General features: G+C 34.6%; 1 protein-coding gene across 7 annotated transcripts in view; it reads left to right on the forward strand.

The window, feature by feature from the left end:
- The window catches only part of LOC126892158 (phospholipid-transporting ATPase ABCA3-like), a 296,181-nt gene that overhangs the window by 81,372 nt on the left and 195,856 nt on the right, over positions 1-18,953 (forward strand). The window contains exon 1 of one of the 7 annotated variants that reach the window (XM_050661623.1): positions 5,798-5,950. The exons of 5 other annotated variants lie outside the window; for them this stretch is intronic. The gene's annotated coding sequence lies outside the window, so the exon portion shown is untranslated. Of the gene's footprint in view, positions 1-5,797; positions 5,951-18,953 lie in introns of those variants that run through there. One more of the 7 variants, XM_050661626.1, reaches the window with a different exon arrangement.

The following is an 18,953-nucleotide window of genomic DNA, read 5'->3' on the forward strand; positions in this document are numbered from 1 at the left end:
CCATTAAAGCACTGAGCTCACATATAATCAGTTCTAAGATGGTTTGGGAGTGCCTAGGAAAGCTAAATGAACTAGGCCAGAAGAACCTTGTCACCCTCCTATGGGTCCCAGGACACATAGGAATTGAAGGGAACGAAACAGCAGATCAGCTGGCGAAAAAAGGAGCCGAAACCCCATATCTGGGACCAGAACCATCATGTGGGATCAGCAGTAGCGCAATCTTAGGAGAACTAAGAGGAGAATTGGAGAGGGAAAAGTCCAAGTACTGGAATCAGTTGGAAGGATTGAGACAAGCCAAGACAATTCGGGGAAATTATAACCAGAATAGATCTCTTAGCTTTCTTAACCTCAGTAAAAAGAAGATCCGGATTTTGACGGGAATAATGACCGGGCATTGCCGGTTAAGAAGTCACATGAAGAAGCTAGGATTGGTAGATGAAGCAAAATGCAGATTCTGTGAGGAAGAGGACGAAACCTCAATACACATACTCTCAGAATGTCCTGCATTGCAGAACTCCAGGGCCAGATACCTAGGGGCACATGAAATAGAAGAGGAGAACCTGCCTGAATTGAAGCCCGACGATGTCCTAATCTTTCTTAGGAAAATAGGACTGGAAGAGCTGCTATAGGTCTGAGAAAACATCAGACTCATGGCAAGCAAGGGGGACACAATAGATCCTACGGGTCGCAGTGTACCTATCACCCCTATCTACATACATACATACATACATACATACAATACCTAACAACGATAGGTAAGCACAGCCTCCATGAAGTATCCAATGACAATGGCATCCGACTAATCAATCTAGCAACTTCCCTTAACATGGCCATTGCCAGCACATGCTTCCAGCGAAAAAATATTTATAGGGGAACGTGGAGATCTCCAGATGGGATTACAGTAAACATGATCGATCATGTTATTATTGACTCTAGACATCACTCAGACGTAATAAACGTATGCAGCAGACGAGGGGCAAATGCCGACTCAGATCACTACCTAGTAGAAAGTAGAATAAGAGCCAGAATCTCAAACATAAAAAAGAAAAGGGATCCAAAATTGAAAAATATGAAATAAAAAACTTAGCAGACAAGAGCAAAAAGGCCAAATACAAAGAACATATAAAAGGAAGGCTAGAAAAGAGACAAAAGCACGAGGATATAAACGGAGAATGGGAAGCGTGTAAAAACATTATAGAAGACGCTGCCAAAGAGACCTTGGGTCTACAAAAAAAGGTCAAATCAACTGACGGGAAGTGGTTCGATGAAGATTGTCGTAACATAACAGAGAGGAAAAATAATGCATATCAACGATTACAACAACGACATAGAACAAGACAGGCAGAGGAGGAATGTAAAATGCTAAGGAGGGAAGAAAAGAAAATACATCGCAGAAAAAAAGAAAACACATAGAAGACGAACTCCAAGAAATTGAAGAATTAAATAAACCAACAGAAACCAGAAAATTCTACCAAAAACTTAACAAAAGCAGAAAAGAATTTAAACCAAGAACAATGATGTGCAGAGACAAAGAAGGAGATATAGTAACTCAGAGTGGAATAATACAAAGATGGACTGAATTCTTCAAAGAAAAGTTTGAACAAAACGGAGATCCACTATATGATGGAATTATACTGGATCAAACGGATACCAGAGAAACAACCCCCTTCAGTAGCTGAAATGCAAGAAGCAGTTACCAGAATGAAAAACAACAAGTCACCTGGATTAGACAATATTAACGCAGAATTAATAAAAGAAGGCGGAGACTCCCTATTGAATGCGATACACGAAATAATAGTGAATATATGGACTAATAAACAACTGCCACAAGACTGGAATACCGGAGTAATTATTCCACTACATAAAAGGGAGATCAGCTTGAATGTAAAAATTACCGGGCAATAACGCTACTGACTGTGGCATATAAAATACTGTCAAATATTGTCTATGAGCGATTGAGACCATATGCGGAACAAATAGTTGGGGGATATCAATATGGTTTCTGCAGGCAGATGTCCACAATAGATCAGATCTTCGTATTGAGAAAATCTTGGAAAAGACTAGTGAATTTAATATAGACACACATCATCTCTTCATTGATTTTGAGAGTGCTTATGATAATATTCATCGAGAATTTCTGATCCACGTCCTGAAAGAGTTTAGTATTCCAACTCAACTCATTGATATAGTAAAAGAAACGCTTAAATTACAGAGCCAAATTCGAATTCAAAACGCACTAACAGATACAATACATGTTAGAATATGCCTACGACAGGGAGATGCCCTATTCTGTATTCTATTCAACATCACATTAGAGAAAATAATTAGAGAGTCAAAAGTCAACACCAAAGGAACAATAATAACAAAAAGTGTACAAATATTGGCATTTGCAGATGATGTTGATATCATAGCTAGAAGCAAAAGAGAAATGATGGAAGCATTTAATGCGATAGAAAGAGCGGCACAAAACAGTGGCCTAAATATTAATGAAATAAAAACCAAATACATGAAGGCCAGCAAATCGACAGGCCAAAGAAACCTACAGAATCTGACAATAGGAGACTATAACATCGAAAGCGTAAAAAAATTTACATATCTAGGTTCACTAGTCACCGCAGATAACAATGTCAGCGAAGAAGTCATGAGAAGAATACATATTGCTAATAAAACATATAATGGACTAATTAAACATGTAAGATCTAACAACATCACGAGAAAAACCAAATGCAAAATATACAAATCCCTGATGAAACCGGTCCTTATAGGCTATTGATTATATTCAAAGTAAGATAGCTAAAAGGAACTACAACGTTAACGGGGTTTTATTATTTGGTATGGTCAATGGACATCTATATATAAAAAAACCGCGGAGTGCTACCATTTAAAGGGGTGCGTTTTTGAGAAATGGGTGAATTAGTCCCTGGGCACAGGTTACATTAGGGTGAGTTCTATGCACTTTTGGTACAAATACGTCTACATCAAAATTGTTTCTGGTTAAATTTCATATCTAAATATAACTTTTAAAAGTCAAAGATATTTTTTTTACAAAAATATATTCAAAAGAAAAAGCACAAAGAAACCCAAAAGAAAGAAATTTTGTTTTTTGTCCCATAACTTTTGTCCACGGGGATATAGGTATAGACATTGCTTCACAGAAAAAAAACTTACATATTTTCTCTTTAAAATGATGTTTAGTAGAGGTCATTAGGATTTACAGTTTTCGAAATATGATTTTTAAAAGTTCGCCACTCACAGCCATTTTGGGCAATTTTCCTTGTTATTTCGCAAATTTTGTTCTGTAACTTTTTTCTACGTAACTTTAGGTATATGCAATGGTACACGTAATAGGAACAGAAATCAATTACCTTTAAAATGGTCTACTGTATAACGTTGTACGACTTTTTTTAAAGAGATTATTGTTTTTCAAGGTTTTATACTTTTAACGATTTTTTATAATATAATATAAAAATAAAACAAAATTATTATATAATATATTATATATTATAGAGTACCTAATATAAAGAAATATTATTTTTTACATTTTTTACGATTATTTTTGAAATTTCTCATTATAACTTTTTATTTCTTGTACATGAATATACTATCTATATATTGCGCAACAAAGATGGCTTACTTTCTGTTCTTTAAAATGATGTATCATCTATATTTAAATACATAGTGGAGACCGAGTGATTCTTTGATATTTTTTTACCTGTATTATTTAAAATTATTTCTATTACAAAAATTACATAAACATTAGTCTTAAAAAACATCACTTTAGATAAAATTATTTAAACGTTGACATTTAAAAAATTTTCAAAATCAAAGTCCATCTCTTCGTTAGCATTAGCTTCAATATCTTCTTCTGACACCTCAGTTATCTTAAACTTCCCACAATTAGTACCCATGCACATGCACCCTTTCCAGAATATTGAACAACTAATTCGTATCTTCCAACAACCGCAGTTTTTTGTACATCCTTTGGTACATTTACATGCTATTTTTTCAAGCAAAGCTTGTGATGCAGAAGCTTTGACAGTAAATGTTGGAATTAATCCATATTTTCAAGTTTGCCCGGCCGAGTCAAGTGGATCCAAAGTATTACCTATAAAAAATAAGATTCAATCAACACACAATCACATAAAAAAGTTATAATGAGGAATATAAAAAATATTCCTAAAATCAAAAATAGTTGCAAGTACTTTTTACAATTTCAAAAAGCATATCTTATTCAAAAATAACCCTAGAATTTTTTATAATACACCATTTTAAAGTAAACAGAATAAGCTTTCTTTTTTATTATATAATATATACCATATAGAAAAAAAAGTTATAATGAGAAATTTAAAAAATAATCGTAAAAAATATAAACACTCGTTAAAAGTCTTGAAAAAGATAACCTCTTTAAAAGAAGTCGTACAACATTATACAGTAGACCATTTTAAAGGTAATTGATTTCTATTCCTCTTACATGTACCATTGCTTATACCTAAAGTTACGTAGAAAAAAGTTACAGAACAATATTTGCGAAATAACAAGGAAAATTGCCCAAAATTGCTGTGAGTGCCGAACTTTGAAAAATCATATTTCGAAAACTGTAAATCCTAATGACCTCTGCCAAACATCATTTTAAAGAGAAAATATGTAAGTTTTTTTTCTGTGAAGCAATGTCTATACCTATATCCCCGTGGACAAAAGTTATGGGACAAACGACAAAGTTCTTTTGGGTTTCTTTGTGCTTTTTCTTTTGAATATATTTTTGTAAAAAAAAGTATCTTTGACTTTAAAAAGTTATATTTAGATAGGAAATTTAACCAGGAACAATTTTTATGTAGACGTGTTTGTACCAAAAGTGCATAAAACTCACCCTAATGTAACCTGTGCCCAGGGACTAATTCACCCATTTCTCAAAAACGCACCCCTTTAAATGGTAGCACTCCGCGGTTTTTTCATATAGAGAGATTCATTGACCATATGAAATAATAAAACCCCGTTAACGTTGTAGTTCCTTTCTATAGTACATAATCAATAGCCTATTATATATGGAACAGAGACATGGTCACTGTCGAAAAGCGATGAGAACTTATTAGGTACGTTTGAACGAAAAATCCTCAGACACATATATAAGGGGGTGAAAGAAAATGACGTATGGCGCAGAAGATATAATTTTGAACTATACGCAGCATACAACGAACCCGACGTCATAACATCCATAAAAATCGGACGTCTGCGCTGGATGGGCCATGTTGAACGGATGTTGGAGACCGAAACACCAAAACATATAATGAGACAAGCACCAGTAGGGAGAAGGTCAAAGGGAAGACAAAGGGAACAAAGCAAGGAACAGAACAGAATGGAGGAAAATTCTAGAACAAGCCAGGACCCAAAAAGAGTTGTCGAGCTACTGATGATGATGATGACCTACGTTCAGTCGATTACCGTAAAATCCTTATTTCCTTTCGCAGGAAATATCATTCGTGCTTATATCCTATCTTCTTTATGGGCATAAACCCCTATGATAATTATTACGGACATTTATCGTCAGCTCTACTATTATAATTTTCTCGTCAACTTCTTTCGAGATTTTTATGTACTTATTTTACTAATTTATTGTGAATTAGTACAGCTACACACGTTTGCCTCTATTAATTTTGGTTCATCGATGTATGTACCACATTTTCTACAACATTGTTATTTTTGAATTGCAAATGTCTGATTAGGAGAAGCGGAAGATTACTCTTTTTATTCAGAATTTGCGTCGAAATTAATTACTAAAATATGACAGACGAAATAGTATTATCAGTTATCAGTGGTTTATCTAGCGAATTGATCTGATCTAGAGAATATTTCAATCGATATCTATAGTAATAACATTAGTTAGTCCAGTTTTTTTCGTGAAGTGTAGTGAGTGAATAGATCTGATCAAATTGCACTAATACCGGTAATAAAGGTAATTTAATTTAAATATTTGACATATATACGTCATCAAATTTGCAACGTCACATTGGTCAAAATATTAATAATGAGTAGTACTCCAGGGAAATACAAAAATATACCATGTTTGGGACACTTGACCAACCAGATTGCAAATGGGTTTTTTGCGTAATATAGGTATAATATAAATAGGTCTGGATCCCGCGTATGAAAAAAAAGTTGATTAATAGCAAGCTGAAAATTTGTTAATAGCTTAAAGGTGTCTAGTAAGATAAACTTTGATATATGGGAACACTGGAACAGGGCAGTTTTAATTGGGGAACAGGTTAAAAATTTGGAACGGTCACACCACGAAAACGGCACATTTATTTTGTCCGACAGAACAGACTTAAACTCACCGAACAGAGATTAAACTCTCATGCAAAAATCAGACTGCTATTTATCACCTGTCATAATTCCTGTCATTTGACATATTCTACATGTTCCACTCATTAAAACGCCCATTTGGTGATAAATAGCAATCTGATTTTTGCATGAGAGTTTAATCTCTGTTCGGAAAGTTTAAGTCTGTTCTGTCGGACAAAATAAATGTGCCGTTTTCGTGGGTTTACTGTAAAGAGACCGAAATCATTAGACCAAAAGCAGTAGACCGTACTCATTGGATCGAAAGGCACTTTACCGAAACCTCACTAGACTGAACAGCAGAAGACCGAAAGCAGTTCTTTTTACTTGTCGCAGTAAAAGAGATAAGACTAATGTTATTACAACTAAATGCTATTTGGATGGTTACTAAGTAAAACCTGTCAATAACGGTCACTAAAAATGAGAGAACTATTGGTCGATATAAAAAGGTGGCCGCTAAAACCAGGTTTTGTAGTCCACAAATTTTGGTTTGGGGAACTTTGAAACTGGCCGGCTAGTTCAGGTGGCCGGTTTTGGCAGGTGGCCGTTAACACAGGTTTTACTGTATAAACAGTTAAAATGGTGTTAACGTCACTCAATCCTTAATTTATTTTTACCTTCACTAATTTGTTTAACGAATGAAAACTTTTTCATATCAGACTGTACAGGGTAACAATTTACACAGTCTATATATATAAAATAGTAGGTACAAAAAAAAATAAAATAAACAAAAAGACAGATATACAAAATCTTAGCATAATTTACTGCAATGTTTTTTAATTTGTGTACCATTTCGGTCTAATGCTGTTCGGTCTAGTGAGGTTTCGGTAAAGTGCTTTTCGGTTCAATGAGTTCGGTCTACTGCTTTGGGTCTAATGATTTCGGTCTAATTGTCGTATACCGTTTTCGTGGTGTGACCGTTCCAAATTTTTAACCTGTCCCACAATTAAAACTGCCCCTGTTCCAGTGTTTCCATATATCAAAGTTTATCCGACTAGACACCCTTAAGCTATTAACAAATTTTCAGCTTGCTATTAATCAACTTTTTTTTCATACGCGTGATCCAGACCTAAAATACAAAAATGCCCGTCACAATTCGAGCGAGAATTTTAGATATCAACAAATAAGAGTCAAAAATCGCAGCTTTTTGGTTTAAATCGCTGTAATTACTTATAGTATTTATTTTTAGTAGATGAGCAAAGGTTTAAAATAATGGCTTTTGAATTTGTTCCGATCATTTTTGTTGCTTCGGAAATTGCAAAATAAGACTCAAATTTCGAAAATCAAAAACTTGCTATAACTTTTGCAAAATGAACTTGACTTTGATATTGAGTGATATTGACATTTGACATGCAAAGTTGAGTCAAAGAGTACATAAATAATGCACAAAAATTTGAAGATAATTCGTCAATTAGTTTCAATTTTATTCAATTTATCCGGTTTATTTATCCCAGGGAACTTTTTTTGTCATGATATTGCTCAGAAAATAATAATGATACAGCAATTTTGCGGGTACCACACGAAAGAAAAAGACCAACATTTTTATTATTTTAAATAAAAAAATTACAAAATTCATTTTTATGATTGCAAAAATATTTTAATTAAGTAAAGTCATTTTTGGCTTATAAATAGTTTGAATTACTTTGTTAATATTAAATGTAGACTAAATCCACCCTGTAATTTGTAAAGCTGGTATTTTTACACAAATTATCACAAACAAAAATTCGCCTAGATCAATAAAATTAAGGCCGAAGTTAGCCACTTTTTTTATTTAATTCGCAGCTATTTTGTTTATAATAATTAAACAACATAACCAGCGTCACTTTGAAGTTCAAGGATATAGATTACCTATATGTAAAAGTTTGAGTTAACTTAACATTAACAGAGTAGTTAATAAAGCTTTAAAATTGATTTCTTAACGAAATCGGTTCGGGGTCAGTGAAGGGGACTTAATTAAAATTCGTGCACTCAAAACATAAAATTGATTCTTCAAACATATGCTGCGATTAATATCTCCGGAGCTTGTTGATGGATTTTGATCATTATGTTTTTAATTTGTGTGTACTCAAAGCCTTGTAGAGTACGTTACACCTAACAGCACCTAACAGTACAAAATGTTAGGGGGGAACCCACTTATCACTCAGGAATATGAGAAATATATTACGACCGATTCACAGACCTACTACCGCATTTACACTTAGCCCTGTTTTACAGGGAATTGGGCAGGGAAATGGGCAGCGTGAGTGTGTAAATAGCTCACTCGCGCTGCTGCTGCTCATGCTACTGACATTGTACGGCGCTCCCTCAAAAATCGGTTTTCGAGATGGAAGTCAAAGGACTGGCAGCGCGAGCGCGAGTAAGTATCCACATTCAACTACTCTCTCTCTCTCTCTCTCTCTCTCTCTCTCTCTCTCTCTCTCTCTCCCTCTCTCTCTCTCTCTCTCTCTCTCTCTCTCTCACACACACACACACACTTGCCGCCGGCAAAGCGGCAAGTGAGTAAGGGAGCAAGACGATGCTCTCGTTACATTCCATTCATGAGAGTCGCCGATAAAATGAGTTATGAGGACATTGGCGAGGAACTGATGTGAACACCTCTCACTCGCTCGATATCATATTTCGGGCAATATTTCCGACAGCGGCAGTAGCAGTGGCAAAGACTGAGGATTCTCAGTCCTACAGGATATGCGTGTAAATTTTCATAAAAATCGGTCAAGCTTTTTCTGAGGAGTATGGTAAGTTACCAGTATTAGTTACCATTGGTAACTAATACTGTTACAGGAAAATTTTATGTATATACAGGTTGATTGATTAGTGGGGCTCAATATATCCGCTATAGTAATAGATAGCAATAAAAGTTAATAACAAAAATTGTAGCCAACTTTGAGTTTCACATTACAAAATTAGTTAGAATGTTACAGGTTTTTCGATAACACAGTGGCAGACCAAAGTTTTGTTTTTTATAAGAAACACCCTATATTTTTTATATTCAAAATCCTGTTAACTTCTCCATCATAAAAATATAAAGGTTTGTTATGTTATACAGGGTATTTACAAAGGTATCACCAATTTTGTATGAAAATCGTAACAAGTTCGACTTCTTGTATAAATAAAAATAAGCACAACAGCAATGGTATATTAATGCCATATTTTTTATTTATTGTCACAATTTTCAAGAATTATTGACATTGCTAATTTGCTTTATATCAAATACAGGGTGAGTCAGAAACGCAAGTACAATATTTTCTCTGTAATGTTAAATGGAACACCCTGTATTTTATACAATTATTGAAAAGTAACACTACCGTACTTTAATTTTTATATAACATTCCCTATTTCCAAATTTATTAGTTTTCGAGATATTTTCATTTTTCAGATCAAATTATTTTAGGTGTCTAAATTTATCTAAATTTTAAGTAAGCCATGACTGAATTGACAATTGACGATTACTGATTATCAACCGGTAATCAATGTAACAATATAGCAAATAAAGAAATAAAAATAATTTATTGGTAATACATTTTACAAAAAAAAAACAACCACAACGTGCAAAATTTTTGAAACAATTAAACACTAATTTTTATGTAAATTTAACAAATAAAGAAAGAAAATTAGCAATAAATTTTACAAAAAATACACAAACACAAAATACAACATTTTATGAAGACCATTAAACACTACTTTTGTAGATATGTATCTACCTAAATGTAACAAATAAAGAACGAAAAATAATATATCAGTAACACATTTGGCAAAAAAAACATGTTTGAAAAAATTACAAGCTACTTTTAATAAAATATTTTTAATAGTTAATTACATAAGGTGTTCAAAATTACCTCTTAACACATTTATGCACGCCTAAAACGTTCATTGAATGAGCTACTTACTCTATACCATATTCCACGAATATGCGTCTCTTTGGATTATTTCGACAACGAATATTTTATTGTGCAAAATATAAAGAACAAAAATAAATTGCAAATTACATTGCTGTTTATTTGAGTAATTATTAGAGTCATTTAATTTCGTACTTCTTATGTTGCACACTGAAATATTCGTTGTCGCGATAATCCAAAACAGGCGTATGTTGGTGGAATGAACCATACGAAGCACTTGTAAATTAACACATCGAAATACACTTTGTATTCTATTTTTCATCTAATCCCTTATTGTTGGAGCTATTTTATGAGCTTCATTATTGACGCAACTCCGCCTATGGTGACAAATGGGTGAATCGAGTAGCTCAGGAGTCACCACTGCCGGTCCTAAGCCCGGATAAAGGAGGAAGGTTGGGCAGTGGGCTGACAACCCACTCCCGGAAAAAACACACTGTTACGAAACCTGAACATTTGCCTCGGAATACAGGACGGAACTTTCGGAAACGACTCAAGCTACGAAACATGGACTATGCATTTGGAAACTGGAATGTGAGAACGCTAAATAGACCAGGAGCTCAAACCGCACTTCTGCAAGAACTAAAAAGATATAAGATCATAATTACTGCTCTTCAGGAGACAAGATGGCTGGGGAAAGGTGTCAGGGACACTAAAACGCACACAATTCTATATAGTGGGAAGGAACAAGGAAGCAAAGAATGTGGAGTCGCATTTGTGGTGGATAATGATTTTAAGTCAAAAATCATCGACTTCCAGGCAGTCAGTGAAAGGATATGTAAGTTGAGAATTCGCACCCACTTCTTCAACCTAACAATGATAAACATTCACTGTCCAACAGAAGATCAAGAGCAACATACAAAGGAAAGCTTTTACCAACAGCTGGAGATAGTATATGATAATGCGCCAAAAAATGACATCAAGATTATAATGGGTGATATGAATGCTAAAATAGGCAAGGAACCGCAGTTCTATGGCACAATAGGAAAACACTCTCTGCACAATGAAACAAGCGAGAATGGGGAGTTTTTGATAAATTTTGCCACCAGTAAAAACATGGTTATAAGTTCCACATGCTTCCCACATAAAGGCATACACAAAATGACATGGATTTCACCAGATGGAACCACAACCAATCAAATTGACCATGTGCTGATAGACAAAAGGGCAGCCAGTAGTATCTCCGATGTGAGAACACGACGAGGAGCATGCTGTGGATCAGACCATCTTTTAGTACAAACCAAATTTAGATGCAGAGTTAACAGCAAAAGAAACGAAAGACAACAAAGAACAAACACACTGGACCTGGAAAAACTGAAGATTCAGGAATGTAAAGAGAAGTTCGAACAAGAAGTCGCAAATGAGTTAAGCACGCTAGAACTGCACTCCATAGAGGGCAAATAGACTAATATCAAAACAGCAGTACTGACAGCAGCAGCGTCCACCCTGGGAAACAAGAAAAAGGAGAGAAGAGCAGCATGGTTTGATGACGAGTGCAGACAAGCAATCGAGGAAAGAAATGAAGCACACAAAATGTACATAACAAGAAGAACACGGGAAAGACGAACATTATTTGAAGTCGCAAGACGGAAAGCAGACAAAACATGTAGAAATAAAAAGAGAGTCTATGAAAATGGACAAATAGAAAAAATGGAAGAACATTTCAAAAACAACGAAATTAGAGGGGCTTACGAATACCTAAAAAAGATAAAAAGTGGGTATAAACCTCAAACAAGTCTATGTAAAGATGAAAGTGGGCAAATAATCAGTGACCAACAGAAAGTCACAGAAACCTGGAAGCATTATTTTCAGACACTACTTGGAACTCAAGTAGACATGGAAGATGAAATGGGTATGATCTACGTAGAAGAGAATGGAGTAGAAGCTCCAACCATAGAGGAAGTTTTCGAAGCCATTAAGGCCCAGAAAAACAATAAAGCTCCGGGAGTTGATGAAATACCAGCAGAACTATATAAGGTAGGTGGCGACCACCTAGCAAGTCACATCCACGCGCTCATCAGAGACGTATGGCAAGAAGAGAAAATACCCGACGACTGGAAGAAAAGTATAGTATGCCCGATCTATAAAAAAGGAGACAAACTCCAGTGCAAAAACTACCGTGGAATCTCTCTACTATGTACAGCATATAAAGTCCTCACGTACATTATAAACCAGCGGCTCCAACCACTAGCAGAAAATATTATTGGAGAGTATCAGACGGGCTTCCGACGGGGAAGATCGACACTGGATCAAATATTCACAGTAAAACAAATCTTGGACAAAGCATGGGAATACGATGTTGATGTTCACAACGTGTTTGTAGACTTCAAACAGGCATACGACTCAGTCAAAAGGAACAAACTATACTATATATTGGCTGAATTGGCAATACCACACAAGTTAATAAGACTCATTAAAGCCACAATGGATGAAACTCAGGCATGTGTACGAATACAAAACCACTCGACAGACTTTTTTAACATTTCGCAGGGACTAAAACAGGGAGATGGGCTGGCCCCAACATTGTTTAACCTGGCACTGGAGTATTCGGTTAGGCAAATGCAAACTGGACGAGGAAATCTACTGACCAACCGAACGGTTCAACTGGCCGCTTATGCTGATGATATTAATATTATGAGTAGAACATCAACAGGAGCACAGGAAACATATGCAGAGTTAAAAACACAAACAAAAATGCTAGGTCTGGAAATTAACACAGAAAAAACAAAAATAATGACTCAGAGGAGAAGAAATATAGTCCCAGAAAACATTATACATGAAGATGACATTGAAACGGTTGAAAAGTTTACATACCTGGGAGTAGAAATATATGCCGACGGATCAGAAGATGGAGAAATAAGGAAGAGAATAACGCAGGAAAACAGAGCTTATTTTGCCCTCTCCCATATATTTCGGTCAAAAAGTGTCCACCGAAATACAAAGATGAGAATCTATAAAACCTTAATTCGACCAATAACATGCTATGGCAGTGAAGTCTGGGTGCTGAAAGAAACATCCAAAAACAAACTCGACACATTCGAAAGGAAAGTACTTAGGAGAATACTAGGACCTGTGAGGGAAAATGGAATCTTCAGAAGTCGATACAACAACGAGCTTTATCAACTTTATAAGGAAACGCCCCTGTCAGACTTCATTAGATTACAAAGATTGCAATGGGCCGGACATGTGATAAGAGTGGGAGAGGATAGGCTACCAAAACGAGCACTGAATGCTAGAATGCAAGGAAAGAGACCGGTTGGGAAGCCATGAAAGTGCTGGGAAGACACAGTAAACAGCGACGCACAAGCCCTTTTAGGAGTCCGTGTATGGAGAAGAGCAGCCACAGACAGGCAAGGGTGGAGGCAAAAAATAAAGGAGGCCAAGGCTCAATTTGGGCTGTAGTGCCGTAGAAGAAGAAGAAGATTATTGACGCAACCACAAAAAAATCAGTCCAGTTTATTAAATTCTGCTGATTTGGGTGGCCACGCTCCTGGTCTGTTGAAAAATGAAAATATCTCGAAAACTAATAAATTTAGACATAGGAAATGTTATCTAAAAATTAAAGTACGGTATTGGTACTTTTCGATAGTGATATAAAATACAGGGTGTTCCATTTAAAATTACTAAGCAAATAATGTACTTGCGTTTTGACACACGCTGTATTTGATATAAAGAAAATTAGCAATATCAATCATTCTTGAAAATTTCGACAATACGTAAAAAATATGGAATTAATAAACCATTGCTGTTTTGCTTATTTTTATTTATACAGGGAGTTGAACTTGTTACGATTTTCATATAAAATTGGTTATAACTTTGTAAATACCCTGTATAACATAACAAACCTTTATATTTTTGTGATGGAGAAGTTAACAAAACTTCGAATTCAAAATAAAATATACGGTGTTCTATTTAAAGTAACATATGTTTGGTCTGCCACTGTGTTATCGAAAACCCTTTAACATTCTAACTAATTTTGTAATGTGAAGCTCAAAGGTGGCTAAAATTTTTGTTATTAACTTTAGTCCAGGGCCCATCTGTTTTGAGATGGACGTTGAGAGGTGACTCAATTTTTTTTGCAGAAATTGTTTGAAAAGAACTCAAATAATAATATTTGAGTTATCCTCCCACTCAAAATGGTCCGGAACATTGTTTAAATAATCAAAATGTCAAAATATGAAGGAAAAATTCGATTTTTTTTATTGGTTTTTTGATTATAACTTTAAAACTCTTCATTTTTGAGAAAAGTTGTACTAGCATAAAAGTTGCGTAATTAAATTTCCTATAATATAGAATTGGTTAAAAATTTAAAAAATAGTCACCCTTGTTGCAAAATAGCAATAATTGAGAAATAAACCATACAAAAACAAGTATTCGCATTTTACGTTTTTCAGCCATTTATGCTACACTTAGTACCTTCATATTTTACCCAGAAAAACTATATGATATAGTAAAGCAACACTGTAAATTTCAATAAGATCGGTTTAATAGATTTTGCAAAATAAATTTTGCAATCCAGCTTTCGCAAAAAAAATTCATTTTTTTAAATGTTGCAGGACTGAAAATAAAGCAGATAGCAAGTTGAATTTTTTTTTTTGCTAATAGACGTGTACTGTACCTTTCATTTGCAATTTGAAAAATTAAAATCGATTAATTACGTGTTCGATTCACACAAGTTGATTTCCACCAAAATTTCTTCCAATCTTTATCTTATATATTATTTTTTTACTCTATGTTTTGTTGTATTTTAATATTTTAATTCCACAAAAATCAAACTAATTTTATTATTGTTTGTGAAATATTGTTTAAACAATTGTATATGTTTAAAAATAATAAACTTTTATTCTCTAAGTTAAAATATATGAACAAAGAAAGTTTTTGATAAGAAAAGTGTTATTTCAAAGGATAGAGTATGTGTTTTTATTTTGTAATAAACAAATTTATTTATTTATATCGAAATGTAATAAAAATTAAAATGTATCAATCATTATCAAAGGTCATTGGAATGCCCAATCAGAGCAAACTAAACGCTGTCCTGCGCGTAGCACCAATAACTCATGTTTATTTAAAAAAATTCCTGACGCCGTGGTAGTTAATTAATTTTCGTTTTTTAAATTGGAGATGAAAGGTAGAGTACACTTCTATAAGAAAAAAAAATTCAACTTTCTATCTGCTTTATTTTTAGTCCTGTAACATTTTGAAAAAATAAATTTTTTTGCGAAAGCTGGATTGCAAAATTTATTTTGCAAAATCTATTAAACCGATCTTAATCAAATTTACAGTATTGTTTTACTGTATCATAAAGTTTTTAATGGTTAAATATGAAGGTCCTAAGTGTAGCATAAATGATTGAAAAACGTAAAATTCGAATACTTGTTTTTGTATGGTCTTTTAGAAATTATTGCTATTTTTCAACAAGGGTGACTATTTTTTAAATTGTTAACCAATTTTATATTGTAGGAAATTTAATTACGCAACTTTTATGTCAGTACAACTTTTCTCGGAAATGAATACTTTTAAAGTTATAATCAAAAAACCAAGAAAAAAATCGAATTTTTCCTTCATTTTTTGACATTTTGATTATTTAAACAATGTTCCGGAACTTTTTGAGAGGGAGGATAACTTAAATATTATTATTTGAGTAATTTTCAAGCAATTTCTGCAAAAAAATTTGAGTCACCTCTCAACGTCCAAATGTACAAATATTTTTACAGATGCGCCCTGGTCTACTTGTATTGCTATCTATTTCCATGCTATTGATATCTAATTACGCCTACTATGTGGTAAAAAGGTTTTTTGAAAATGTATATATTGCTATCTATTACTATAGCGGATCTATTGAGCTTTACCCCACTAATCAATCACTCCGTAGAAGTAACTGTGAATTAAATAAAAAAAGGGGCTAACTTTGATTGTAATTAACCTAGACGAGAAGTTTTTTTTTTAATTTGTGTAAAAATACTAGCTTTTCAAATCCCAAAGTAGATTTAGTCCACAGTCAATATTAATAAATTTATTCAAATTATTTAAAAGACAAAAATGATTCTACTTTAGTAAAATGTTTTTTTTTTTTTATTTAAATTAAAGTGTCTCGGCAACTAATGGCCATTGACACTGGTACAAAATTTTACAATATTATTTACATACAATAATTAGAGTTTTTTTTTGTACAAGTTACAACTTAATATTACAATTACACTAAATAGTAAAGGTGACAATCTTTTAGGAAACACATTATGGCACTGTACATGTTTGTAGAACCGAGTAGGTCACTTAAATTGTTTTGAAAATTGTAGTGGACTCTATACTGGACACATTCCAGTAATATGTGCTGGACTGTTAATGGCTCATCACAATGTTCACAACGAGGACGATTTTCAGAGGACATCAGATATCCATGTGTAAGACGAGTGTGACCTATTCTGAGCCTTCTGATAATAGTACTGTCTTTTCTGCTCATTTGGGGCATGGTTATGGAGGTAACAGTTCGTTGGATTGTGCGTAGTTTTGTATTTTGCATGTTCCAGTGTGTTTGCCAGGTGCTTAATACATTGTTCTTGATTTTACCCTTTAGATCTTGGTGAAGTTGCATGTTTTCTAGATTTTCAAGATAGCAGGCCTGTTTTGCTGCTTGATCAGCGCTCTCATTTCCATTGATACCAACATGGGATGGTATCCAGATGATGGTTACTGAAATACCATTTTTTGACTGTTGTTGGCAGATGTTGTGGATGCTCTGTACAATGGGATGTAAGGAGTATATATTTTTGATAGAACCAATCGCAGCGAGAGAATCGGAACATATCGCTAATGATTTCTCGTTAGTAGTGCCTAATGCCTTAAGTATTCCGTACAGTTCAGCTGTGTGTATACTGCATCTGGGAGAAAGTAGATATGATGCTACTGTTGTATTTGAGGTGGTAACGGCACAACCGACGGCCTGTTCTTCTTTGGAGGCATCTGTGTAAAGAATCTTGTCATAGTACTGTGTATGTATAAGTTCTTGAAATTTCTGTACCAAGAGAGTTCTGGGCGTTTCTTCTTTTTTGTATCGATTTAAGCTGGTAACGACAGTAGGTAGGTTTTTGGTCCACGGAGGAATACTGGATGTAGTAACAGGAGTTGTGAGTGTTAGATCTGTATCTTTTAGAAGAGTTTTTGAAATTTGTGAGAAAGAATGTGATCGAGGTTGAGTATTATCTGGAACAGGGTGGGGGGTATTAATTAGTTTAATGACTGGATTTTTCGGATTAGCAGATACTCTAGAGAAGTAAGATAGTAGTAAGCGTTGACGTCTTATAAAAAGTAGGGGTTCTGAAGATTCGATATAGAGACTTTCAGAAGGACTTGATTTAAATGCTCCAAGGCTAATGCGTAAGGAAGTGTTGTGAATTGTATTCAGGCTTTTAAGCTGAGTGTCGGACGCTGAAATGTAGAGAATGCTTCCGTAATCCAACCTAGAGCGGATCAAGGTTCTGTAAATTCTTAAGAGGACTTCCTCTTCTGCACCCCATTGATGGTGAGCCAAAGTTTTTAAGATATTGATTCTATTGAGGCAGTTTGTTCTTGTGTTCTCTATCTGATCTCTCCATGTAAGTCTTTTATCGAATATTACTCCTAATAATTTGTGTTTATCAACCACTTGAAGAGGAGATCCATTTAGGTGAAGTATAGGAGGGTGAGTGTGATGTCTTCTAGTGAAGTGTATGACTTTGGATTTTCTAGATGAAAATTTGACTCCAATTTTGGCGGACCAGTTTAGAAAGTTGTTAAGAGTATTTTGCAGTAAAGAACATATGCTTCTTATAACTTTACCTTGGCAGTAAAGAACGAGGTCATCGGCGTATATAGAGTATTTTACGGGAGGGAGAACGAGAGAGCCTATATCGTTAATGCTAAGAAGGAAAAGTGTGGGGCTCAGAACTGAGCCTTGAGGAACTCCATTTTGTGAGATATACGTTGAAGATGTTTTCCCGTTTGCAACCACTTTGAATGATCTCTCTTGTAAGAAATTGTTTATAAAGGCGAGAATGTTACCCGTTAAATTGAGCTTCTCAAGCTTTTTGATGATAACAGCTCTGTTTATTGTATCGAAGGCACATTCTATATCTAAGGCAACTGCGATGACATCCTTCTTGTTTGCTATAGCTTCGGTTATTTCTGATTGTAGTAGTACCAGGTTATCCATCGTACTTCGATTGGGTCTGAATCCTGATTGTGCTACATCTATCAGATTGTGTTCTTCGAGAAACCAAAGCAAACGTTTATTTACCATCTTTTCTAGTAGTTTGCACATTGTGCATGTTAGTGAAATTGGTCTGTAGGCGTTAGGAGCGTTAGAGGATGAGTCATTTTTTCTTATCGGTATGGTAAGAGACTGCCGCCAGAGACTTGGAAAATTTTGGCTGAACCATATCTTATTGAAGAGCGCGAGCAGTTTCGAGAGAGTTGCTGTATGTAGATGTTTGAGAAAAATAGATGGGATCTTATCAGGACCTGCAGACGAGTTTTTCATTGATGATATTGCCAAATTTAGCTCTTCTTCTGTGAAGGCAAGGTTTATTGGATTGGTTTGGATAGAGATAGGTGGCGAGTGGTTTGTGGGGTACGGAACGGAGAGTTCAGACTTAGTTTTGTTTTGAAAGTATTTGGCTAGTGTTTCTGTTATTTGGTTATCATTTGTAATGATGTTATCTCCGTCAGTTATTGCGGGTATTTTTCGAT

This window comes from Diabrotica virgifera, chromosome 9, assembly GCF_917563875.1.
Source record: "Diabrotica virgifera virgifera chromosome 9, PGI_DIABVI_V3a".
Taxonomy (NCBI): Eukaryota; Metazoa; Arthropoda; class Insecta; order Coleoptera; family Chrysomelidae; genus Diabrotica; species Diabrotica virgifera.